The 27005-nt window shown below is 39.2% G+C and overlaps 1 long non-coding RNA gene across 1 annotated transcript; it reads left to right on the forward strand.

The window, feature by feature from the left end:
- Window positions 1-26244, forward strand: LOC118501687. Its single transcript, XR_004904321.1, has 3 exons — window positions 1-51; window positions 19262-19315; window positions 25978-26244. It is a non-coding gene; the product is annotated as an uncharacterized LOC118501687 (long non-coding RNA).
- Window positions 26245-27005: the final 761 nt, after the last annotated feature.

Below are 27005 nucleotides of genomic sequence, written 5' to 3' on the forward strand. Positions count from 1 at the left end.
TTCAAACTCAGCTGTTAAAGACTGACATTCTAGCAAACTTTATAACAAAAGGTAAGCTATTTTGAATGTGAATCTCTAGTAACAACATGTTGATGAGGATGTTGTACTTAGATTTTAATCTTTTTTTAAATGAAGGTGTGTTTAAACATTTATTAATGATTTAATTTTATTTACATATTAAAATTATGTTAATATGTTATTAATGTTATTATGTTTAATAACACATATTAAAATTATTGAGAATTTTTAATAAAGTTTACAAATGACCAAAAGCTAATCTGCCAGTGTTTATTGTTTAAAAGATGTGATTCCAAATGTGTAAAAAAGCACATACAATTAAAATTATTTGACTTATATTTCAGAAGGATTATTACTAGCACCTTTGTCATACAGCATTCAAAGAATTTAAGAAATTTGTCTGCAATAAAGAGTTAGGAAATAGGATCAGAAGTTTTGCAGACAACATGAAGTCAGCAGAGGAAGAAAATTCCAAAATGAATGGCTTTCAAAACTTTGAAGGCAACCACTGCATGCCAGATTTTGTGCTAAGTTCTTTACATGAATTAATTCACTTAAATCTCATAATAACCTGTGTGGTTAGTACTAGTTTTATAACCATTTTATAGGAGAACAGAAATAAGGTGTAAGACATTTATGTGTCCAAGATCATTCAAGGCTGAAATGGATGAGCAAATTTCAAACTCAAGTCTGTCTGGCTCAAGAGGTGGTTCTCTTTATCACCTTCCTGCTTTGGAGCAAGAGTGAGATGAGTCAAATGTGAGGAGAAAGTCCCCTGAGTGGGAAGCAACAAGGGCTGGTGAAGATGGCTTTTCTTATTTTTAAGAATGGCTTCCCAGATGAAGGGTAATGCTACTGTCTAGCATTAAAGAAATGGAGGAAAAAGTAAATTACAGAGGTTGGGAAGATACGTACAGGTGGGAAATAATTATCTAGGAATGTATCCCAGAGATGTTCAGTAGGCAGTTGGGTGATGCAGGTTAAGAACAAAACTTAAAGAGTTGATAAGTGTAGGAGTACCTCGGTGATTTTGTGGGTTTGTTTCCAGACCACCTCAATAAAGCAAGTATCACAGTAAAGCAAGTCATAATTTTTTTTCATTTAGGGTCTTGCCATCAATTTGCTAAATATACAACATTTGTGAAGTGCAATAAAGTGAAACAATAAAATGAGGTCCACCTGTAAATTATTCTCGCTTTTCTCCTCTGACAGCTATTGTTCAGTAGCACCTCCTTTTGAGACTTGTATTATTCACTCGAGCAATAGGGCCCAATCTTGTTGCCATGTTCTCTAGGTCAGTCCTCTGTGTTCATCCAGGACTAATGGTTTATGTACTCTGCCCGCCCACCCCCCCACCCCCCCATGTTGTCCCCTGCCGTTGTTCTGGGCAGCTTGATCCTGCTTTCAAGCTTTTCTCTGTATCATGATCTTTATCATCATAAAGTCCTAAGACACAGCCTGGACCTTACCTTGACTCCGATGTAAACCAGCCTTTCAAACTGGACCTTGACAATCCCACTGTTTGACAACACTCTCTCATCTTCTCCACTCACTGAACAAATCATCAACTCGTATCAAGGTCTCCATTCCTTTGATGCCTTTCCTGTCCCCCTGGCCTGACTCTACCCTGTCTGAAGGCGCTATGAGTCATTTCTTCCACACTGTCCTTTCCACAGAGACCTCCTGGTGTATTTACCCATGGAGTCCCCAATCCCAAGCCACCATTTCTCATTCCCCACTCCTAGGAAACTCCTGGAGAAAAATCACATCATTTACCAGTTACCATTGGAAACATGGGTGCAGACCTCGGACCTATCCTTCTACACAGCTCCATAATCTCTTCTTAGGTAACTTCCTATGACTGTCCCAGGCTCCTCTCAGCCTGAGTTCCTTCCCACCAAGCAGAGGCCTTGTCTTCTTCCTTAGAGAGGAAAGGAGCCAACACATGGCACACCTGCCTTCTCTTTCCTCTCTTCAGAACTTAGCATCAGTTGTCATTTTCTTTTTCTCTCCACTCCCCCCAACCCAGAGGAAAAGATGTCCTTTTCCTGTGCTAGTTCTGGATCAATTCCTTCCTTCTTTTGGATATGCTACAATTTCTTTCCTCCATCTATCAGATGTGCTCATGTGTGTCCTCAATGTGAAAACAGTCCTCATTTCTAGGTATAGTCAAGCCTTGGTTCTTGAACATCTTCCATCTTGAATAATTCAGTTCTCGACCAAGTTCACAGAAAAAATGTCTTTGTTGTCGAACAAAAAACTTCAGTTATCTGCCCAACAACCCCTTCATGCTGATACATGTATAATCAGTCATGTGGCTTTCAAGTGATGAAGGAATGCATGAATATGAGTATGATTCAGTTTTTGGACAAATTACTTCTCAAATAGCCTCCAGAATGAATTAAGTTCAAGAACCAAAAGAAGACTTGCTTTTACCTCAAGTCTTCTGTGTCTGCCCTCAAAACTATAGACCTCCTTGGAAGAGTACTGTATGTTACATTTGAGTATTTACTTCACATCACTCATTCTCATGCCACTTGATTTGATTTCTGTCCTCACTGGTATAGTGGAGCTGTCTAGCCATGGGAGAAATAGTTGACATATATAATGGCATCTCTTCAGTTCTTGTCCTGCTACAGGCAGCTGCAAATTTGATACTTGTGAGCATGAGTCTCCCTTGGTTTCTGTAAAACCTGTATGTCCCATATCTCTTCTGCTTCTTCACCCACTACTTCAGCTGGCTCATATCCTGTGTAGTTTTCTCCTTATCCTTCTCTGTCTCCTTGATTTTAGGCTATCTTTTGAGTTCTAGACATTAGCATTGTGATACCAGAATTTTGTGTAATTGCTGGATACCTGCTAGCTAATCTGTACAACTAGGCAACCCTACCTTTGGTGAAAAAAGTCTAATTTAGAACAAGTCTAATTTCAACATAAAAACACCAGATGAGCCTTATTTAAGTCTCAAGGGCAGTGCTTTGGTTCATTCCCATAACTTGACTCCTGTGGCTCTCTCCCTGCTCTTACTAATGGGCAGGGTTCCTTGTAGACTTAGTATGTGCCAATGATGAGGCTCACAGAGAGTTTCAGGGAAGTTCTAATGATGAGTAACTAATAACAGACTAAAGAGAGGCTTAAAAGAGGTAGTAAGATTGAAGACACAGAACAGGTTGCAGGTCTTACTGAAGACTTAGCACCTGAAACCATAAAATGTGTGTGCATATATGCATATATATATATGATTACTGGGTTAAGTTTGGAGACACAGTGAAGCAGGGTTCAGACCTTGCCCTTTTAAGTATGTAAAACATCTCTAAAAATGCAGGAGATAAAAAAAGACACAAAAAAGTACATAGGAGACAACTACAGTGTCAAGTAAGTGCCAAGATTCCTAAGAATTCACAGAACAGAGTGGTTTTGTGGGCTGCTATGGTTGAAGCTGTTTGGGGGCATATTGTTTAGCTTTGTGGATAAAGTGGAAGGGGCATCCTTCCAGACATCTCTAAAGGAGGGATCTTGAATTAAGAGGCACCCTATAGAGGGAAGGAATTAAGGAATCGTGTCTGTGACTGAGACAGAGGAGACCTCCTGGAAAAGAGGTCTCTGGGACCTGGGTAGACAAGATGACAATTGCATATCTCTTGTGATACACTGAAAATCAGGAAGCATTATTCTGAAGATATGAATATACTGGGCAACACTGTATTTGAAATAGTACAACTTGGGAGTGACAATGCAACTTAAAAGTATATTCGAGAGTGTTGGTATTGAGATGGTAAAGGTTGGGAATATTGATGACATAATCTTTTTCTGAAGAGTTGAATAAAGAAAGGAGGCACACAATTTGCAGAAAGCACCACTAAGTTGTAAACAGCTACTAAGTGATGATAGCTGAAGGAGAGAAAAGAGGAAATCAATTAGTAGGCAGTAAAAGAAATGTGAATTCTTACTGAGGAAGGAATGGTTCTGAGAGCTCTGGAAAGGGACTATAAACAATAGCCAGTAGTAGAAAAGGCTTTCTTCTAACTGAGTGACATGAGGCATGTTTTGTTCTTGCCAAGGTTTTCTGTCCCTGTCACCTCAACAACACACCTCAAAGCCCTGGTTGGGTTCTTCAAACAGATTGCATTTCAGATAAGACTTAAATTCCTCTTCCTTTCCTTGCATATGCTCTCATATTTTTGTCATTGCTTGCATTTCATTATTACTTTCACTTGTCAAGTACTTTTAAAGCTCACTGAGAAGTTGGAATGCCCCATGGAGTGGCTTGCTCAGGTGTTGAGAGGATGGTACTATTAGACAGTCTCTAGTTGCTGTGACTTCAGCTTAGCCATGGTGTTCACATCAGGGCCATGCTCACTCAGGACATCTGCTGCAAGTAAGAGGCAAATTGTGCATCTTGTGGCCTCCAATTCAAAAACGGAACCAGGGCACCTGGCAGTTTGCAGGTCTCTTGGATCTGGAAGCAACACGTGCCACACTTAGAAACTGCTCCAGTATTTGTGCTGAGTGACATGGAAGGCAGGCTACCATCTCTGAGAGGGTTCAGAGCAGGAAGGAGCTCCACAGGAGGCCCAGGCTGTGTCCTAAGCAGCCCTGCATCTTGGGGCCTATGATCAGGCAGAATCTTTCATGTTGGTGTTTGGTGTCAGGAGTAAGAAAGATCTACTATGAGGAATATGGCAAACCCTAGTGGAATACTCACACTGAAGGTCTATGGGGATCTGAAGCAAGGCCGTGTCATCTGCTAAGAGAATTCTATAGCTTTGAGAAGCAGTTCCTGGTAAGTTAACTTGACTGTGGTAGTAAAGAAATGTTTGGCCATAGGACTGCAACTGACCATTCATCTAGAATTTCCCATTATGACCTGGATCTTATTAAATCTGCCAAGGCAAAGACAAACAGACCAAGAAGCAGTCTATCATGAGACAGACACGGTAGGCCCAGGACCAGAGGGCATGTGTAAGCTGCAAAAACAGGTTGCCCAGACCCCATGTCTCCTAGGGCTGCACTAATACCCTTTCTTCAACTCTTATTGTGGGAAGATTAGGGTTCCATACCAACAGCTGAAGGAGGGATAAAAGCCTGCCTTAGGTTTATATTGGGTTGGCCAAAAAGTTTTTTTTTCCTGTAGGATAGCTATAATAGTGAAGTGTTATCTTTAATGTCATTTGAAATAATTTGGTTAGGTTGTGGATTCTGGCCAAGATGGAGGTGTAGATAGAAACACTTCACTTCCTTGTACAACCGGAATTAGGATAACAACCAATTTAAAAACAAAGAAAAACCAGAATTGCCAGAAAATCAACCTGCATAGAAGTCCAAAAACCAAGGAGTTAAAGAAGAAATATTCATCCACACTAGTAGGAGGGGTGGAGACAAGAAGCCAGGGCAGAGAGGACACATGGCAAGGTGGTGGACTAAGCAGGCGAGGCAGTGGTTGGAAGACAGGACTTCCCACATCCACCTACAGATAAGCTAGGAAGAACAACTGGGAAGTGAGACAGTCCACCCAACCCAAAGTTCCAGTATGGGGAAATAAAGTCTCAGGACCTCTGGCTATAAAAACCTGTGGGGATTGCAGCTACAGGAGAAACTTTGAGTCTCACAGGATCCTAGAACTTACACAGCCCACCCACCTGGGAATCAGCTCCAGAAGGGCCCAATTTGCTTGTGGGAAGTGAGGGAAGTGACAGTGGAGTGACAACTGGGCAAAAGAGCAAGTGGCATTATTCTCTCTCAGGCTCATCCCCACATAACAGTGCCACAACACAGTGAAGTGGGTTGCCCAGCCCTGGTGAATACCTAAGGCTTCACCCCTTGCAATGTAACAGGTGTGCCAAGACAAAGAAATATTTTCCAAAAGAAAGAACAGATCAAAAATGTAGAAAAAGAACTAAGTGATGAGGAGATGGACAACCTATCAGATGCAGAGTTCTAAACCCTGGTAATTAGGATGCTCACAGAAATTATTGAATATGGTCACAAAATGAAGGAATAAATGAAAGCTATACAAAGTGAAATAAAGCAAAATGTACAGGGAACCAACAGTGGGAGGAAGGAAAACAGGACTCAAATCAACAATTTGGAATAAAAGGAAGAAATAAACATCCAACCAGAGAAGAGTGAAGAAACAAGAATTCCAAAAATGAGGAGAGGCTGAGGAACCTCTGGGACAACTTTAAACATTCCAACATCTGAATCACATGGGTGCCAGAAGGAGAAGAGGAAGAGCAAGTAATTGAAAACTCATTTGAACAAATAATGAAGGAAAATTTACCCAGTTTGGAAAAGGAAATAGATGTGCAAGTCCAGGATGCCCAAAGGGTCCAAAGAAGTAGGATCCAAGAAGAAACACATCAAGACACATCATAATTAAGTTACCCAAGATTAAAGATAAGGAAAGAATTTTAAAAGCAGCAAGTGGAAAGGAGAGAGTTATCTACAACAGAGTTCCCATAAGACTATCAGCTGATTTCTCCAAAGAAACCTTACAGGCAAGAAAGAGCTGGAAAAAAGTATTCAAAGTCATAAAAGGCAAGAATCTACATCCAAGATTACTCTATCCAGTAAAGCTATCCTTTAGGATAGAAAGGCAGATAAAGTGCTTCCCAGATAAGGTCAAGTTAAAGGAGTTCATCATCACCAAGCCCTTATGAAATGTTAAAGGGACTTATCTCAGAAAAAGATAAAAAACTATGAACAGTAAAATGACAACAAACTCACAACTACGAATGACTGAAGCTAAAAAACAAAAACTAAGCAAACACCTAGAACTGGAACAGAATCACAGCAATGGAGATCACATGGAGGGTTATCAGTGGGGAGGGGAAGGGGGAGAATTTGGGGAAAAGGTACAAGGAATAAGAATCATAATTGGTAGGCACAAATTAGGGAGGTTAAGAATAGTATAGGAAATGGAGAAGTCAAAGAACCTACACACACAATACATGGACATGAACTAAGTGAGGAGGGGAGATAATGGAGGGTGGGAGGTGCAGAAAGGGGGTAGAGGGGAGATAAAATTGGGAAACTAATAATATAATCAATAAAATATACTTAAATTTTTGTTAGATTGTATTGTGACAGCTGTCATGTCAGTTTGCATTAAAAAACTTAACAAAATTGGTGAATTTTTTTGTGTAACCATTTCAATATTGAAGATGGAAGAAAATATGCAACATTTTCAGCATGTTATTCTTTATTATTTCAAGAAAGATAAAAGCTCATCTGAAACATAGACAAAAAAAAGATTTGTGCAGTGTATAGATAAGATGCCATGACTGATCGGATGTGTCAAAAGTGGTTTGCGAAGTTTTGTGCTGGAGATTTCTTGCTGGACATGATGCACAATCCAGTAAACCAACTGAAGTTGATAGTGATGAAATCAAGACATTAATTGAGAACAATCAATGTTATACTACGTAGGAGATAGCTGACATCAGAATATCCAAATCAATAATGCTATTGGTGAAAATGAAATGTGTCTTTTATTTTACAGAAAAAAATTAAATAGACTCTTTAGAACCCCTAATTGATGGACAGATTTGGGATGTGGCTGAAACTGAAAATGAATAGAGGCTGCATTGCAGTCACCTGGGTGGGAAGGTGGTAATCCTTCTAGGGAGCAGAGCTGTGAGTGGTGTACTTGGTCATTTATTTTGTGTGAAAGGAAAAGTGGCCTGAGGTGGGAATATATATAGATTTCTGGGCAATGGCCAACAGCTTGGCTGTCTGGTCAGAAGCCTAGAAGGGACAGGACTGGAAGACTAGAGACATGGAGGTCTAGGATGGAAACATGTGGATGAATGTATGAGGATAGGCAATGCATGTGAGTAGTTTTGTGTAGCATGTCATTGGGCTTCCATGAAAGAGAAAAATCCAAGTAGGTGACTTAGCCAGGTGATGGCAGCCATCCTTCCTCATCACCCAGTCCAGCCCAGGAAAAAGAGCCACATGAACTAGTGGCCTTAGTGGCTGAGATAGAAGTTATACATGGCCCAACAGAAAGGACTTCCATTTATCAAGGTCAATTTAGCTACTGCTGTCTCTGTCCAGCTTGCCAGCAACAGAAACTATTCCTTGAGAATACTAATCAAGAAGCAAGAGCACTCTACTTAGCATCACATCCAAATGACCTACTCAGTGTCTTTATTTTCTATCCCTGCAACTCCAGGTTCTGCAGGGTTTCCAGTGGATCTCACTCTTGCAAGCAGACAAGGTGAGAGTGCTATTGAACTGCAAATTCTGGTTGCTGCCTGGCAGTTCCATTGACTCTTATGCCCAGGAATCAGCAGATGAGAAGAGGAATTACCATACTGGCAGGAATAATTGACCTTGGGGAGCAGGAAGAGGCTTTTGTACAACAGGGACAGAGAAAAACATGTGCAGAACCCAGGTAATCCATTGGTTGCTTACTAGTTCTCCATGGACCCCTTGTAGCTATGAATGCATGCATCAGCAGCCCGCTCTGAGAAGGGCTCAGACCCTCCAGGAATGAAGGTTTGGGTCACACCACCAGGAAAACTACCAGACCCTGCTGCTATGATAGCTTGGGGTGAGGTGAATTAAGAATGTAGAGAAGAAGAAGAGGCAGAAAGTAAGCATTTGCAGCCCCATGACCAACTGCAGAGACAGAGTTCCTAGTTGTCTTATTAACCTTACTTTTTTAAGCTTTTCCTCAAGAAAAGAGGGCCATGGGAGCTGCTCCCCAAATGTGTGGAGAAGGCACTCTTTGGAATGGAAGGGGAGATGTGTCGGCCATGGCTATGGACTGCTCAGATCTCCCTTCAAGAGAACTTTCTGCAAGCAGGGAGATGGGTGAACTTTCTTGAGTGGCTGTACCTTTGGGTCCCAGCAGGGTTTGTGTTCAGGCCGTATTCTACTGGAACTATCCCCAGCCAACAGCTGCATGGTGACCTAAAGACTCTCCCCAACTACTCCTGCTTCTTCTGGCTTTTATCCTTCACATGTGTTCCCCCTGTAATTCTTTTGTATGTCTAATTCTGTCCTGGCATTTGTTTTTTGGAGACCCTGAACAGATACATCCAGATCTTTTTAAAATGCACACACATCCACACACTCAAACACATGCACAGGTGAGCCTTGGACAAAGAGAGATGAAAATCTGATTCAAGCTTAATAAAATTGAACTGAAATTTAGATTTCATGATTCTCAAAAAGGAACAAAAACTCTCTATGTACTGATAAAAAAAATTCCCAAGATCTGTTAGAAAATAACAAGGTACAGACCAGTATATGTGACATGCTGTATTTGTATGTATGTAAAAACGTGAAAAGATACAAAGAAAAACATATGGGGCAGGTTGGCAATGCTCATTTTGATTTAATTTTAAACTTTGAAACTGTATTACTTATTAATAATTAAATTGAAACATCAGTCTTCAGCATCTTGCGTGTTATTTTATTTTTCTATTTACACAGCACCTAGTTCATTGTTATTGTTTGGTACAAACATCCCTGGACAGCTTGTACTATTTACATACTAAATTCACAGTACCAGTCAAAACACTGTGGAAGAATTATGCAGATAGACACAAAATGGACATTCACTGGTTTAGACACTGAATTGAACTGAATGGAGAGATGGATGGATTTTTCTGGGTTTAATAATTAGTATATAATGTTAATAATTATTGTGAATATTCAGGGCTTTCTGGGGCTTTTAGGGTATCTAAAGTATTTCTCTTTGTGTTTCCTAATATTTGAGTTCACAGATCATTAGTGGATAAATATCATTTTTTAAATTTTATTTTTTTTTACTTACAGTTGATATTCAATATTATATTAGTTTCATGTGTATAGCATGGTGGTTAGATGTTATTATTTTAAAAATCAATACTTTATATGTGATTGAATAGAACTGCCAGTTGGCATGTTATTCAGCAACATGGGCACAGCAGTGTATGGACCTCATGAATTTTAGGACTCTTGAAAACTGTCCCGATTGGAAAAGGACTGTCTGGGTAATCCAGATGGCATGAGTGACTTCGGACTCACCACATGATAGAGTAATTCATCAACTGTCTGCCTGAATCTGATAGAGTGAACATTTAGCAACCTGCAACTATATACCAATTTGTCAGTCATGCTGTATTTGCTGGTCTGAAAAGTTTTGCCACTTCTAGAAAGAAGTATGCACCAACATTTACTTCTTTAATATTTTCTTCTTTAACATTTAAGATCCATATAGAGTATTCCTTTAGGACTGACACTTTATCAAAGTACAGCTAAGAATCCCTTAGTAGGTATTTTCGAAAGATGCTTATCCAGACTACACCCTCCCTTGGAAATCTCTTTGAGAGAGGCTCCATCACATATATTCTGAGAGCCTCCCCAGTGGTCCCAAGGTATTTTGCTGGTGAAGAATCATTTCTGTAGGACAATTCCTAAAATTCCTAAAATTCCTAAAATTTCCCTGATGACAGTCACCAGGGGCACTTATTGAATATATACATCTCCAGGTCACTTCCTTGGTGAATTTTGATTCACTGGGTTTGAGTTGGGCTTGGGAATCTTGTTTTCAGTAATTACTCTGTTGTCATGTGGAATATGTTAGAATCCACAAACTGATAAAATAAACTCAGAGTTGCCTGATACTAGTGATCCTAATATGAGTTCATTTTTCTTGCATGAATTCTCTTTCAAAGTTCTATGATAATTTTAAATAATATCCTCCTCCTCATTTTAAAAACAAAATTCAGAAGTACTACATAGGAGCATGCCTCCTAAGGATGAGTGTACAAAAGACAGTGATTCTTGCAAAATAAAATAAGCCATTAATGGAGTGGATTTGAAATCTGGAACTTAAAAATCTGATAACTCTAGACAAGCTGGTAAATGTGTAAGGAGCTCTTTTCTTTGCCCAATGTCTCTGGACCATGGACTAAGGAAGGTGTGCTGTCTTTAGGGAGCTCTGGCCTTAAGAAGTTGGTCTCCTTTCCCCAAGGCACAGGGCCTGGGCTAAGCTAAGAGCTTAGGGTTGCCACACAGCAAAATACTCTGAGACCCTGCTCCTGCAATTTCCAGCTAGTTTAGAGTTGTAGCCTTGATCCTGCTGGCAGGTTACACATGGCCCTGGACTGCCTGGGCACCATGGCAACTGGAGGCACTGGCCTGCCCCCTGCTCCTGATTATTGGTACCTGGATTACCTGGTTTTTCTTTCCTGGGGATTTAGAGCAGTGTTGAGATAGGAGAGACTTAGGGTTGAACACATAGGAAAGGAATGTGTCCAAATGATTCTGGGACCACCTCTTCCATATTTGAAAAATAATAATTATGTCAGATAGATGAAAAAAATAAATGTTTCCTTTCTATTAGTTTTAGCTGTGGGAGACTGTTCTGCATGGCATGGGCCCAGCTTGCACTCGCAGATGCACAGGACCCACACCCACAGTAGGTTCTTCCTGGGGAACCAGGCCTGCAATGTGCCTAGGCTGCTTTGAGTCTTGCTCTTGCTAAAAAAACTCCCTCACCCTGAATTGAGGACATTTACTACAAAGTAACTTCCTAAAATCCATGCTAAACCTTCCAAGGATGAATGTAACTAATTCAACCACTTTTGCCTTTTCATTTGCAAATATCCCTCTTCTGTGATATGATTAGCAGCATTGGCTCCTTTGTTTTCTGTAAAAAGTAACCACCTAAAGCAAACCTATACATAGTAAATGAGGACCATCATGTAATGTGCTGAAAAACCCAATAAAGGCTGGTCACAACAAGGGCAAAGGCTTTTGGTCCCCTTGAGAGAAAAGCCATGCTGCCCCTTTTCCTCCACCAGACTCAGTAGTCTGTGTGAATGTCTCATTTCATCCATAATGATTCGGACACTGCAGGCTGGTGTCTGCATCATTAGCAAATGGTTTTTTGACTGCTGAATTACATATATCTCAAGAGCTCTTCTGTCCAAGTAAAAATTGAATTTTACTAAGAATCATACTGTATAATCAGTATAATCATACTGATTACAGTGTTTATTTTGTCTTTGATTAGTGTCTCTGAGACTGTATACAAGGGCAGTTTCAGGTGGTGATTCTCTTTCATCTCAAAGGTCATATGTTACTTTCCCTCAAAATACATCATTCTTTTGTATTGTTCCGTGTTAATGAAATCCATTAAATAAAAGACTTGAAAGTGTTAGAAAAAGCCTTATTCCTGCTTTACAGCTATTTTAGTGATGTAAATGTAACTAACCTTCAGATTTTTCTTCCTTTCATTTACTCAGTGTAGATATAGTGGATTTTTTCTACATGGAATGCCCTCTGATGGGTATGAAGTTTTTAGTTACCTGCCCTTATGGAATGTAAAGTCTATTGGGTTGGGGAAGGTACATAATAAATCAATATATTATTGAAAATTGCTGTGCTATATAAGACAAAGTACTGCTATAAAAATAATATTAAGGGAAACTTTTATTTAGATTGCAAGGTCAGGAAAGGCATCTCTAAGCATCCATACATCCATTCCCCCCTCCATCCATCCTTCCTTCCAACAGATATTGCTCAGATGCCTCTCTAACACAGTGACATTTAAGCTGATCTCTGAAGGATGAGTGAACAATATCTGGGGAAGTAAGTAGGAGATCAGCTGGAGAGGAAGAAACAACTCTGAGCTAGAAAAGTGCTTTACACACAGAAAGAATGAAAACAGGCCAATGTACTGAGGCTCACTGAGCAAGGGAGAGGATCTTGGTGAGAGATGATAGTGGGGAGGGAGGCAGGGACCAGGGCTTGTTTGTGATCTTACTCTAAGAGCTCAGTAAGAAATGATGACTCTTCAGTCACTTCCCCATAACTGGTGTAGGGGAGAGACAGGAAAAGAGGAAGAAGGGTAGTTTTGGAAAGAAAATATTAAAAGGGTGCTAAGCGCAGCCTCTCCTTGCTGATTCTGACACATACACTGAAGCAAGATGTGACTCCCTGCTGTAGAACAGTGTTTTCCAAACTTGAAAAATGCACCAATAGCTTTTGAAGGAAAACAAAAATGTATCCAAATGTCTCTCCCATGGTTATTTAAATGATTTTGATTTAATTTCAATACACAATAGTTGTTTTGTATAGTTAAATATGTAAACCATAAAAGAAGGTATAGCTCCCTATGATTATAGTTTATTTACAACATAAACTCAACATAAATTGAAAACATGGAATACTGAAATTAACAACCCAAATTTAATGTGACAGATGATGTTTGAATAAAATGAAATATCTGCTTGTATTTTAAAAATTATGGCACTGTCCACAGAGAGACAGCTTCCCTGATTCAGCACATGCTAATGCCTTGAGGACTCCTCTGTGCATTGATTAGGAAGCCTTTCCTTGTAAAGGGAACTGGCACCATTTGGTGATTGCTTGATGGAGATGCATCATTTGAGTAGTAGGTCTGCCTTTCTTCTCATTAGTCAGACACAATTGAAGTAGAAAGACTCAGTGGCAAAGTCAGTGGCAAAGTCAGCCTACACATAAACATAAGATAGCCCTGAAACCAAGTTACTGTCCATGGAAATGGAAAATCTAGAGAGAATTGCCTGACCCCTTAGAATACATGGGCAAACCCACATGGGTGTGGGGCCTTCTGTTTGGACAACAATTCTAAATGTGAGAGTGGATTATTCTCAGAGACTGCCTAGAGTAAAAAAAGGGAAATTATGCCTTCTCACATGGAGCCATGGGGACAGGATAAATCATCCCTTCTAACATTCTAAAAAGGGATTCTTGGATGGAAGGTTAGGTAGGGTCAAGAGGGATCATTAAGATTTGATCATAAGGAGAGGCCAACTTGGGCATGGTCACAAGACCCTATGGTTCCTGCTTATGGGACTCAGGACAGATGAGATTACAGAGACAACTGAGAGGTCTCTACCTCCCTGGCCATGTGCTGAAAAAGGCTTACAGTACTAGCAGCCTCCCAAGTCAGGGGCACAAACCAATGCTCTGGAGTGCAGGAAGAAAATACTCCAGGCCCTGGAAACCCAAGTGAGCCCACCCCTCAGGCACATAGAGAATAGTTCCCAAAGAAGTGTGAGTGGAGCTCTGTAAAACCAAGAGCTCTCAACAGTTTGTATAATTTACCAAGTGCACAGAGTGGCTAGTAAGAGAAATGTGCATTTCCTGACAAGACAGAAAATGAGGTCATCTACAATTGTGAGTTGATCATAATTTATATGAAGTATCAATTAAAGTTTTACTGTTCCAAAGTGTCCCATGTCTTCCTGACCATCAGTGAGATCCATCACTCCAGGGACAGGGGCAGAGAACGTACAAAGGAGTAAACTTGAAACTTCAAACTTGAAATCAAATTTTTACTTTGGGAGAAATGATATACAAGGGATCAAGGCTTACATTTGTAAGATTCAGTCTTTGTTAGGAGAAATGAAATGATTTGTTGGGTCCCCCAAAACCATGAGTTGGAGAACTGATTAGAGGGTTTGTACTATGAACTGTAGGTAAGGGGGGATATGGGATAAGATATCAGAGTGTTGGGAGAGGTTGGCGGGGGAGAAAAATTCCCAGATATATTGGGAATCTGAGGTCAGAAGACTCACATATTCCATTTCTGTCTTGGACATCTGTGGAGAGAGATGGCAGCAGCCTCATCAGATAATTAGAATGAACATAGAACAGCCATGTCAGGATAGAGGGACATGGATGGTATGTAGGCAAATAGAGCCTGAGGTGGCCATAGAATGAGCACTGACATGCTGCCTGGGTCCCCTTCTGGAACCAGCACTTGCTCCCCCAGCCACTGTGAATGCTGGCAGCTGAACCGTTTTCCAGGATGTGCCCCTAGCCAAAGAAGGCTTCCTAGCTCAAGGTCATGTGAACTCTCAGGGCAGCCCACATCCTATGACTGTGCATTGCAGTGGGACACAGAGGTCCACCCTCCTTGCCTCACCTGAACAACAGCTCCAGAGCAACTTGTATAATCACTTTCTTCACAATTGCACGGCAGTTCTAACTTCTCCACCTGGCTAGCTCCCTTCACTTCCCTACAGGTGTTGTTCCGGAGAACATTTGCCAATAAATGTTTTATAGGTTAAATCTAAAAGTCTGTTTCCTGGGGAACATGAGCTATGACAGGTCTTCTTGATTTCCCTAGCTCTGGAGCTGGGGGTTGAAATTTGGAGGAAACCTTAGATGAGTTCTCCTGACCTGACATAGATGAGAATTGTTGGCTGTTGGGCTGTCTGTGGTCTGTGTGGTATGCTGAGAGGTAAGGCTTTGAGTAGATGTCACAAAGGCAAGGATGGACAATGTGGCTGAATTTCAGAGGATCAGTTAGAGCCAAGGTTGAGTCAGCATTGGTGGGAAGAGGTGGATGACCACATGCCAACCATGCCTGACTATGTTAGAAGACCAGGCAAAAGTGACCATATATGAATCCTTCAGCATATTAGAAAGGTTAAAGGTCAAATCCCAATGGTCCAGCTGGATAAAACAACTCAGGGAGGCCAGTGAGGACCAGAGGCTGGCTATCACATCAGATGTCTCACCCCTGAATGCAGGTGAATACTAAGTCCACTAGGTCCACCCCCACCACCCTCCCTACCACCAGAGAGAGGGAGAAGAAAGACTGAATGTTGACCCTGAAGAGATCTGTATTATACGGGAGGCGGCTGAATTGCCATGAAAGGAACAAAATTAAACATCTCTCCACCATATGTGGAAATAGGTACAAAAATATGCAAGTGAAAAGAAGGAGAAAAGACAAAAACACAAACCACTTGGGGCAACAATCATATATGTGATATATATTTATAGACATCACTTTCTTAACACTAAGAACTGGGCCTTGTTCTAAGGGCTTTAAGTAGTTTTGTAGTTTATGGACTTTTTAGGTGAAATTAGCCAAGCCGCCAGCTAGCTGATAGTGCATGTGAAATTCCACCCTGGTTACTGAAAAGGTATTTCTCCAGCAGGCAGCCAAGAACACCTGAATCTGAAGCACAGCTCCTATGCCCTGTCATTTCAAGAGTGAACAGACGGGCCAAAGATGAACCACAATTGATCCCAAGGAAAGGTGCTAGAGTGAAGTGAGGTTCAAATCTCTGCTCTGACAGAAACAAGGCTCTTGTTCTCAGCCTTTTTATCTTTCTGTGTTTGCATATAGTTTTCTCTTGTAATTCTCACAATAACCCCATGAGGGAGTCACTGTGATCATCCTAATTTTAGAGAGGACATGGATACCTAATGAGGTCCCAGTCTGGGCCATGGCTGATCAGGGATTCCAAGCCAGACAGCTGGCTCCAGAGCCTCTCATGCCACCTCTGCAACCCATTGCCTCCTGACATGCTCCTTGTGTGTACATTATAAATGGGATTCATGTCAGAGTGCATGGAATCTGAAGAGTCATTTTAGCCATGCTGGACACATAAGTATTGCCAAGTGCAGATAGTCACCCAGGTAAGTACAGATGTGGAGAGATTAGGACATACGGTGGCTGCTGGGTAAGGAATAGGGGTTAGTGATAAAGCCAGAATCACTCCCATTTGGCATATCATGTAATACATGTGGTAATTAGTTATGTGCCTAAGGCCTTCATTTAGAAAATCTGTATATAGTTACTTTCCAGGAGCCATCATCTGTGATCTGTATCATTGTATCCTTAATAGGACTTTCTGCAGCTTGTCACTGAGTTCCTTTCACATCATAGAAGAGGAGTGTCTTAGTAAGGAAGAGTTAAGGGACAGAGGCAAGTAAAACATCTTCATGGGCTGGTAACATTTGGACACTACCAACACTTGGCAGTGGAGAAGTTAACATTTGCCAAATAACCAAGCGGTGATTATCAGGGTGGTTTTTTCCCCCTTTACCCGTTTTTTTTTCCCTTAGCAAAGTTACCACCAATTACTGTGTATGATAATAGTGGGATGCTAATAGCACACATTTCAAACACAGGGCAACAGAATTTAAAGGTTTTAATGCCACACAGAAAATTGATTTAAGAATACTTAAGAACTGCTCATTTTAACTTTCCTCCTAGTAGAATCTATTTGTATCCCTGGTTTTAGCTTTGCAGACTTGGAGGTGGTGGTGAAAGATGAACGGGCAGTGCTCAGCCACAAGGGGAGAAAAACGTCATCCAGCCCCCAGAATAGCAACAGCAATAAATATGGTCATGGAGCTCTTCTGCTGAGGTTGAAACAACAGACAGGATCACATTTGTGGCACCCAGCAGGTCTCCTGGCTACAGAGGCTGGTTCAAGGGTTTGGAGGAAACTCATATAAGAGTTGACACTGACGGAGAGGACATGCTTGACTTCAGAGCTGTGATTTTGCGTGCAGAGCTAGGGGTGCTCAGCAACTTCTGGCCACAGGGGAGCACGTCCTAAATCAGCTTTTGGGACAGCTGGCTCAGGGCTCAGGAGAGCTGAGCTGAGAACTTCCCTGCATGTCTGCCTGAGAACTTGCTGTTAGTTGCAGTTGCCACAGCCATGAAAGCACACTTGTAATGAGGAAGGTGAAAAAGAGGTTCTTTGAAGAGATTCCATCGATTTCAGCCACTTCAGGGTACAGAATCAATACCTTCACCCAAGGAGGTTCTGGATGAAGGGGCATCTCTCTCCCTTCAAAACTCCTTGTCTCCCCTGCAGACCAAGTCACTAGACTCTAGCCATTTTTGGGACTCCCAGGGCTTCATCTTCTGTCCCATTTCCTGTATGTTTCAATTTCATCTAAGATATGGCCATGTCTCTGGGTGGTTGTGGTTTTACCATCTTTGCATTCTGTTGCCACTTGGAATTAGCAGGACTAGGCTTTCATGTTTGCCTAACTTGCACACAGTAGCAGTCACTCGGGATGAAAAGTTTTTAAGCTACTATACATCCCTGACTTTCCCCCTGCATTTTGGAAATCAAAACATCAACTGAATTTAATCAGTTTCCCTTTTCCTGTTAAACATCCCTACTCTAAAAGAATAGAACTTCTTATAAAGCCAATGTTCTTCTCTCCATGATCTTTGTGGATCAAGGTTCTCTTCAACCAGTTCCCAATGTCATTCAGAAAGTCACTAGAAACAGGTTCATGGTGGCCACATGTCACTTATTTTTCTCCCGAAGCTTTAACAGGCACAGATCCAATTCTACACTTTTATTTGTTTCAGTTACATGCTTAGGATGGAAATTAATCTTTATCTATGAACCACAACATTGCTTTTATTTGAAAAATGGAGTATGTAAAAATTTTTTAAAAATGTTGCTTTAGAGATTTTTAGTATTTTTTTGGTATCTCAGTATAAAAGTTAGCACTGCATTCTATTGTCACTATTATCTTAACTGTTTTTAGGATCTTATTAAGACCAATAGATAAAGGAAGTAGGTTTTATAGCATTAGCTCTCATGTTTGTTTTCCAAACATTCCTGGTGACTTTGGGTAGTTAAGAAAAAATCATGCCAGTGTGTTGAAGTTGGTGCCAAAGGAACATAGATGACTCTTTGGTGCCCATGACCTGCTGCTGCCAGAACCTTATCTTGTTCTATTCATATATTTACAAAGCAAAATCTTCCTTAGAACAACCCTTGTGACATTAGCATTTTCTTTCTTTAAAACTTATGTCTTTGAGATTTTATGCCATTTTTTTCATGTGGCCAGAGATAATGCAGGCATAAAATAACTTCTCTGCTGATTATTTACTGACTACAGTAACACAAAAGCAAGGATATTGGAAAAAATAAATTGCAGTGCATACTTAAATATTCTAATTTGAATTACAAAGATAAGTACCAAATGCTCTTCAATCCATGGAAAGATTCCTTTAAAGATAAAAAGAAAAGACTACCCAAATCATTTATTGGGGAATAGGAAGAAAAAGTCACCTTCCACTGTGAGGATGGCATTCTGTGGTTATAACAAAGGATGAATTGCATACGAGCACACTTCAATTTGTAAGAAAGCACTTGAATTAGTAAGAAAACACTTCACTTTATGAAATATAACTAATAAGCTGCAATTTTAGACCTAAACATTAAGTATGCTTAGTCATAAGCATATGACATATGCTTTTTCCAAGATTGTATGTAAAAATCCTAGAGGCTTTATAGTTGCAATCATTTATAAATAGGCTCTTCATTAGTGTTACATTAATGAAAGAAACCTTAGTGATATTATTCAAATACCAGTAGAGCACACTGGTAAGGGCCTCTTCTTTTTCTCCTTGACTTAGCTTACCTTCATATTCTAAGTGATATTTGCATACTATTAACATAATCACCACATGTTCTTCCAGTGATCTATTCTAGTGGGAATGACATGAAGTTCAGAAATAACTTTGAACCTAGCTGTGAGTACTACCTAAGTATTTTATCATTTGTTATTTCTTTTATTAGAAATATTTGACTTCTGCATAATACTGATGATTTCACATGTGTTTTTGAAGTATAAGTGGCTAAAATTCACATTACATCATTAGAATTGCCAAAATAAAGTGCCAAAGTATAGCCACTCTGTCAGCCAAGCCCCTTTGACTATAGGACAAGTTATATTAGTAGTTACTATTTACCCAGAGTATTAAAAAACACTACTAATTTGTACTGTTCTATCGTTGTCTTTATAATTGTTACATACCTTGTGTGAAACTTTGTATAAAGTACTTCACATTTAAAAAATCATGATTAATCTCAATATGGTTGACCCTTACACAACACTGGTGTGACCTTCATAGGTCTACTTATACTTGGATTTCTTTTTTCCATACAGTTGGCCTTTGCATCCATGGATTCAACCAATGGAGAATAGAAAATAGTATTTTCAATCTGTAGTTGAAAAAATACAGATGTGGAGGACCAACTGTATGCATTGCTCTATAGTTTTATATAGGGGACTGACTTGAGTATTCATGAATTTTGGTGTCGGGGGTGGGGCAGGCATGTTCTGGAATAAATTCCACATGGACACTGAGGGACAACAGCCCAGATCTGTGCCCCAGTGAGTGGGAGCTGTGGGATGTAGTGAAAGGTGCATAGAATTTGGAGCTGGAAGCCTGGTGGTTTGGTTCCCTCCCTACTGATTATTAGGGTAGCTGGCTTCATATCTCTGTTCTGATTCCTTATCTCACAAAGGGGATTATTGGGAAAATCAAATGAGTACTGCTTTTAGTAAGAAACTAGGGAATATCATTAGGGAAATGTTGGTACAAATTTGTAATAAGTGTTGGTTTAGTTTTAGCAGGTTCCTCTCCACTCTGTTCCTCCCAGCCCTTCCCCCCCCCCACACACAAGTTCTAAAAAATTTGGAGCAGAAAATTCCTGAAGTAAAACAATTAGTGACTTGAGGAATGGGTAGCATTTGCACATGACTAGTGAAATCACAGCAGATGGCTCTGTGGTTGTTCCTCACTGACTGAGGCTGGCTCTTGCAGTGGTGAGAACATGGTCTCTAAATCAGTCCTCTGGAGTTAAGTCTCAGTTTAGACACTTTTTTTTAAAAGATTTTATTTATTTATTTTTAGGGAGGGGGAGAGAGAAACAGAGAGAGAGAAAGAGAGAGAGAGAGAGAGAGAGAGAGAGAGAAACATCAATGTGCGGTTGCTGGGGGTTATGGCCTGCAACCCAGGAATGTACCCTGGCTGGGAATCGAACCTGGGACACTTTGGTTCCCAGCCCGCGCTCAATCCACTGAGCTATGCCAGTCAGGGCGACACTTATTAATAACAATGTGAATTTGGGAAATTTCCTGACCTTTCTGTTTCTCAATATCCTCATTTATAAAATAGAGATATTTTTCCCTCCTTAAGAGATTTTGGAAGTGTTAAATATAATGTACTTATAATATCCTCAAAATAGTTCAGGGCACACACTAAACACTCCCAAAATATGAACAATCATGTAGTGCAAGTGCATCTTTGAATTGTTTATTGGCCCATATCCACATAGTCACTCTGAAATGTACACCATCCTCACAGTAGAGATGAATGAGAGAGGGTGGACAATGTGTCAAATCCTCTTCACTAGAACATCGTGAACTCTCTACTAAAAAAATAAAGAATTTAGTGCATTATTAACATTGCAGTCACTCTTTAAGAAACTAGAATACTAATGAAATTATTGTAAGTCTACAAAGCCTCCTGAAGTGTGCTTGGTATTATGTATGATTATTTGCTCTGGGATGGAAGAAAGACCAGAGGAAACATTTTAGAGTCTCAAAAAGCAAGTCTGGGCTATTTTAAGGTCAAGGAGGCTTTTGCTTAGAAGCCCACAGGGGGAAATTTATATTTTTTGAGGGAAAAGTGGAGGAGTCTTGGCATCTTGAGTCTGTATGCTGGTGGCTTGGCACAGTGGGGTTTTACCAGACTGTTTTATGAAAATGGTTCCAAATTATTTAATCTTTCCTTACAAATACCATAAATCAGCCTTTGACTTTCATATACTATTCTGCTCTACAAATTCTACAGGTAGGACAAACTAGGGGCTGAGACTTGGGATGATTGATCAATTATAAACTAAATTGGTAGTTCTCAAGCTTAATATGCATCAGTAAAACTGACGGATTTTTTTCCCCATCAGTTTAAAAAGCTGGAGAGCTTTTTAAAACACCAATTGCTGGACTCAGCGTCCATATTTTCTGATTCAGTTGCCATAGTTTGTTAGGGGACCACACTTTGAAAACCACTGTGATAAATCAAATACAGGAGGGAAGTTGATTAGAACTCTGGTAAACTAGCTAGGAGCATCACAATTCTTTCAGCAAATCAGTTAACTCAAATGAGCCATGTTTTACCTCATTAATTTAGATAATACTTAGAGTTCTGTAGATGTTTGAGAATATCAGAGAGTAAGAATTCTTCATATTTAAGAGTTCTTCATATTTGAGATAAAAATTCTAAACAATAATTTCTAATTAGCCCCCCTTTTTTGTTATACATATGTATACAAATTACATATCCTTTCAATTCCCATGGGTCAGATGACTTGCTTGGGTCAGGACAGAGCAGGCACAGTAGCTTCTGGGTGCTTAGTTAGTGTTGATGTTGCTACTCTCAGGTGAAAGTGGAAAAGATTCTTTTTCTAATTTTGGAAAATTTCATTTTGAACTTGATAGCTTAATTAGTTAAATACATTGTTTAGAGACTAGAAACATATCTGTTTTCTAATTTGTCAAGAAAGAAAATAGCAGAGGATTGATTTTTTCTTTAAAAATAGAGACCTCTGCTGGTCATTCATGAAAGTACTTTAAAATACAGAAACCTAGAGTATTCCAATTTGTCAAAAGGTTACAATATCTGATTTATTCTAAATATATTTAAAATTTTATATATATATATATAAATTAGGATATATATATTAGGGTATATATATGTGTATATAGATAAGAAGATCAGCAATAGGGCTTTAGGAATTTACATAGGGTAACACACACACACACACACACACACACGCACATAAAATTTAGCCATAACAGTTCTTTTTTTTTTTAAAGATTTTATTTATTTATTTTTAGAGAGGGAAGGGAGGGAGACAGAGAGGGAGAAACACCAATGTGCGGTTGCTGGGGGTCATGGCCTGGCCTGCAACCCAGGCATGTACCCTGACTGGGAATCAAACCTATAGCACTTTGGTTCGCAGCCTGCGCTCAATCCACTGAGCTACGCCAGCCAGGGCCAGCCATAACAGTTCTACATTATAATTTAAAATTTGATTGAGGCATAAGAAATAAATAAAAGCAAGTAAATTCTAATGATCTAGTTTAGGGAATTTTCACAAACTGGATCTCTCTGTGTAGCCAATATGTCTGATAGATTTTTTATTGTAATTTTATAGGTAAGACTCAAGCTCAGAGAGGTTATGTGATCAATCAATTCCATTTTAAATTCATTCACATAGAAATACAGAATTTTAATAAATGTTAATATAATAGACAGTCAATTAATAGAGCTGTAATCCTCAGCCCAGATTTGTAAAAACAAAATTTTGTCAAATGAAGATACCTGTACACATAGAATTCCTATAGCAATAGACTAAAAAGGCTATAATTTATTATTATTGTTGTTAGTTGTTATTATTTGCTGTTGCTGTTTTTGTTGGTGGTGATCTACTCTTTTTAGTAAATTAATAGGTACCAAGGTTAATCATTAATTTAAAAATTCAATATAAACTGGCAGATTATCTGTGTCAAAGGTTTTACCTTTCAAAAATCTTTATTATATTTGTTTCCATTACCATTTAGTCCCCTTATACCCTACCCCCTGGAAACACCACACTGTTGTCTGTGTCCATGAGTCCTTTTTCTTTTTCGCTCAATCCCTCTACTCACTAACCTCCTCCCCCACTAGCTTTCATCTGTTCTCCATCAATGAGTCTTAGTTTTGCTTGTTAGTTCAGTTTGTTCATTAGATTCCACATATGAATGAAATCATAAGGTATTTGTCTTTCTCTGACTGGCTTATTTCACTTAGCATAATGTTCTCTAGGTCCATCCATGCTGTTTCAAAGGGTAAAACTTCTTTTTTCCAGCTGAGTAGATTTCCATTGTGTAAATGTCCCATAGTTGTTTTATCCACTCATCTACTGATACACATTTGGGATTCTTCCATATATTGGTGATTGTAAATAATGCTGCAATGAATGCAAGGATGCTTATGTTCTTTTGAATTAGTGTTTTGGGTTCCTTTGGATATATTCCCAGAAGTGGGATTGCTGGGTCAAAAGGCAGACCCAATTTTAATGTTTTAAAGTGTCTCAATCCTGCTTTTCACAGTGGCTGCAGCAGTCTGCATTCCCACCATTAGTGCAAAAGTGTTCTTTCTCCATATCCTTGCCAGCACTTGTTGTTTGTTGATTTATTGATGATGGTCATTCTGACAGGTATGAGGTGATACCTCATTGTGGTTTTAATTTGCATTTTTTTGATGATTAGTGATGTTGAACATCTTTTTGTATGTTTATTGGCCATCTGTATGTCCTCCTTGGAGAAGTGTCTATTCAGGTCCTTTGCACATTTTTTAATTGGGTTGTTTGTGTGTGTGTGTGTGTGTGCGCGTGTGTGTGTGCGTTGAGTTTTTTAAGTTCTTTATAAATTTTGTATATTAGCTCCTTGTATCAGATGTATCGGCAAATATGTTCTCACATTCTGTGGGTTGTCTTTTTATTTTGTTAATGTTTTCCTTTGCTGTGCAAAATTTTTTTATCTTGATGTAGTCCCATTTATTAATTGATTAATTTATTTTTGTTTACTTCCCTGGGGAGATATATCTGATAAAAAAATTTCTACAGGCAATGTCCCAGACTTTACTGCCTATGTTTTCTTCTAGGATTTTTATGGTTTCAGGTCTAACATTTAAGTCTTTCATCCATTTTGACTTCATTCTTGTGTGTGCTGTAAGAAGGTGGCCTAGTTTCATTTTCCTGCACATATCTGTCCAATTTTCTTAACATCTCTAATTGAAGTGACCTACTCTTTTTCTTCATTAATTAATAAGCAGTTTTAGAGCATCTTTTATGTACCAGGCACTAATCTGGATTCCTGGAAATAATAAAACGAATAATATTAGGCCTTGACCTTAAGCAGCTCTGAATCTAATGCACAAGACAGACATATAAACAGTAGTTTTAGTTTTATACTGTAGTTTGTGTTTTAACAGAAGTGTACATACCTATATGGACTGATTTTCAAGAAGGTGGCTATATTTTCCCCAAAGTCTGCCTCACACTGTATAAAGATGGAAACTCCACAAATTTCTCTCTTTTGTTATTAAAGGTAGCATAATGTAGTAAAAAACAATACTTGACTAGTAGTCAGAAAAGTCGTGTTTGAGATATAGCTCTTCCACTTAGTAGCTTTAGGATTTTGGACCAATCTTTCAGTCATGAAACCCTATTTTCCTCAATTATAAATTAGGATGGCAGCTAGCCCAGGCTATCATGAAGACCAAATGAGACTGTAAGAGAGTGATCTGTTATCTTTTATAAAAAGTTCTACATTATACTTTGTTTATAGGGTATTGTAAATATTTAACACCAATGATAATCAATTCATTCAGTGCTTTTCAGTTTATGGTTTTGCTCCTAGGAAGATTTGCAAGAGAAAGTGCTATGTTTGACAGTGACCAGATAGACATGCGCATAGCTACTTTCCTTCTAAGTACAGTGAAGAGGATGAAAACATTGTGAGGGTAGTGGGTGTTTGAGTAATGGGGAAGGAAGCAGAATTAAGCTGGTTGGGACATTAAAATGTACCAAAAGCAGGTTAATATACAAACTCATTCAAATCATTCACTCAACTCACTCACTCACTCACAAATTTACCCAGAGTTCTCCTGATCCTCATAATCATCATCAAAATGATTTACTAAACACTAAATAAAATTAATACATTCCATGGTATGCAGGTAAATGTTTAACGACCAACTCTGGGAAAAAAACCAAATATATGATAAATAACACTGGCCAATTTCTGTTGTGTAAATTCTCCTACCACAGCCAATTTCAGGCTACTAACATGACATCAGTGAACAGGGAGTTAGGAAGAGATGCACAGAAGCATGTCTTTACATATGATTTCCATCATATGAATATAATAGACATTAAAAGTCTCAAGTATAGATAATAAGCACAGCAAAATGATCAGGAAGTGATGAGTTTTGAGTATTGCTAGCTCTATTTTAAAATTATTTAAAGGAAATTCAATTTTGTTTAATTGTTAACATTAGCTGTGTTGAACATCTAGCTTGCAAAATTCCTGAAAATTAGTTCTCTTCAGTCTGTGGTGATGAGCCAGTGGTGGCCCAATACTAGATATCTTGGTAATTGTACCAGTATGATACCAGTTATGGTAACTAGTTATGGGACCTAACTTCTGGGAAGACACTTTATTAGGATTCTTTCTCTATAGTCCTATCATAAGCTCTTAGATATCCACCCTGTGTTGTAATCTCATCTCTCTCCTTCCATATTTGAGTTCTTTGAGACCAGTGACTGTGACTTTTAACTCCACATCTTCTGTTTCTAGGATTGTTCTTGGAACAGGTAAAGCTTAACAAGGGAACATTGAAGAAGTAAACTGACCTGGATCTGGCTCCTGTTCTCCTAATGTCATGGACAAGGACTCACAGCAACAGAATAAATACACAATTTGAATAAATGTGTGAATGGCTAATAAGGTTTTTCTATTACCTACAAGTGGATTTAGTGGGATGGAAAATAGTAGGGATTATGGATCAATGCAAACATGTTCTTTTTCTGCCCTGTTGTGACTTAATACTGAAACACAACCATGTTTCCTGGCCTCATCTGTTTACTGATATTCTTTTAATGTTCAAATCTATAAGAAGTAAAAGCAGCACATATTCACTATAGAAAAATTACAGTATGGAGAAGTACAAAGAAATAAAAGCCACCAATATTTATAAGATTGATATCTCAGTGAAGATAGGTTAAGATAATAACACTTGGAAAACACCAAATAACTGGCCTAAATGAGGTGTTTTGTTTCTTCTTCAAGTAAAAATTTGGAATTGTACACTCAAGTGGATGTGGTGGCTCTGCTTCCCAAAGTCCCTGTGTGTTACATGCCATTGAATCAGCTCTGACTCCCACTGACTGTGTGAGTGCATGATGTCCAAAATGTCCTGTCTGTGGGTGCTTAATTTCCCTTCAGCTCAGGGACTTGTCCATCCTGAGGGTCCCTGTCAGCATATGCCATCCTGAAAGCAGGATGGAGTATGGGATGAAGAAGAGACATAGGGCCAACTGTCTCTTTAAGGAGGCTTTGTAGAACTTGCCCTGTGGCATGTGTATTACATCCCATTTGCTAGAACAGTCACAGGGAAATGCAGTCTTTATTCTCAGCAGCCATGTGCTTAGCTAAAATTTCTGTTACTATTGAAGAAGGGGAAAATGGATTTTTAGGGCCACCAATTTACTGCAGTTGTTTCTGAGTTAAAGTGCAAACATAGGAATTGGAAGGTTGAAAGTTATAACCATTTTCAAGTTTTTTGATGCATATTGATAAATTTCCCTTCAGAAGCTCTGTACACA

Source organism: Phyllostomus discolor, chromosome 7 (assembly GCF_004126475.2).
Source record: "Phyllostomus discolor isolate MPI-MPIP mPhyDis1 chromosome 7, mPhyDis1.pri.v3, whole genome shotgun sequence".
Classification (NCBI taxonomy): domain Eukaryota; kingdom Metazoa; phylum Chordata; class Mammalia; order Chiroptera; family Phyllostomidae; genus Phyllostomus; species Phyllostomus discolor.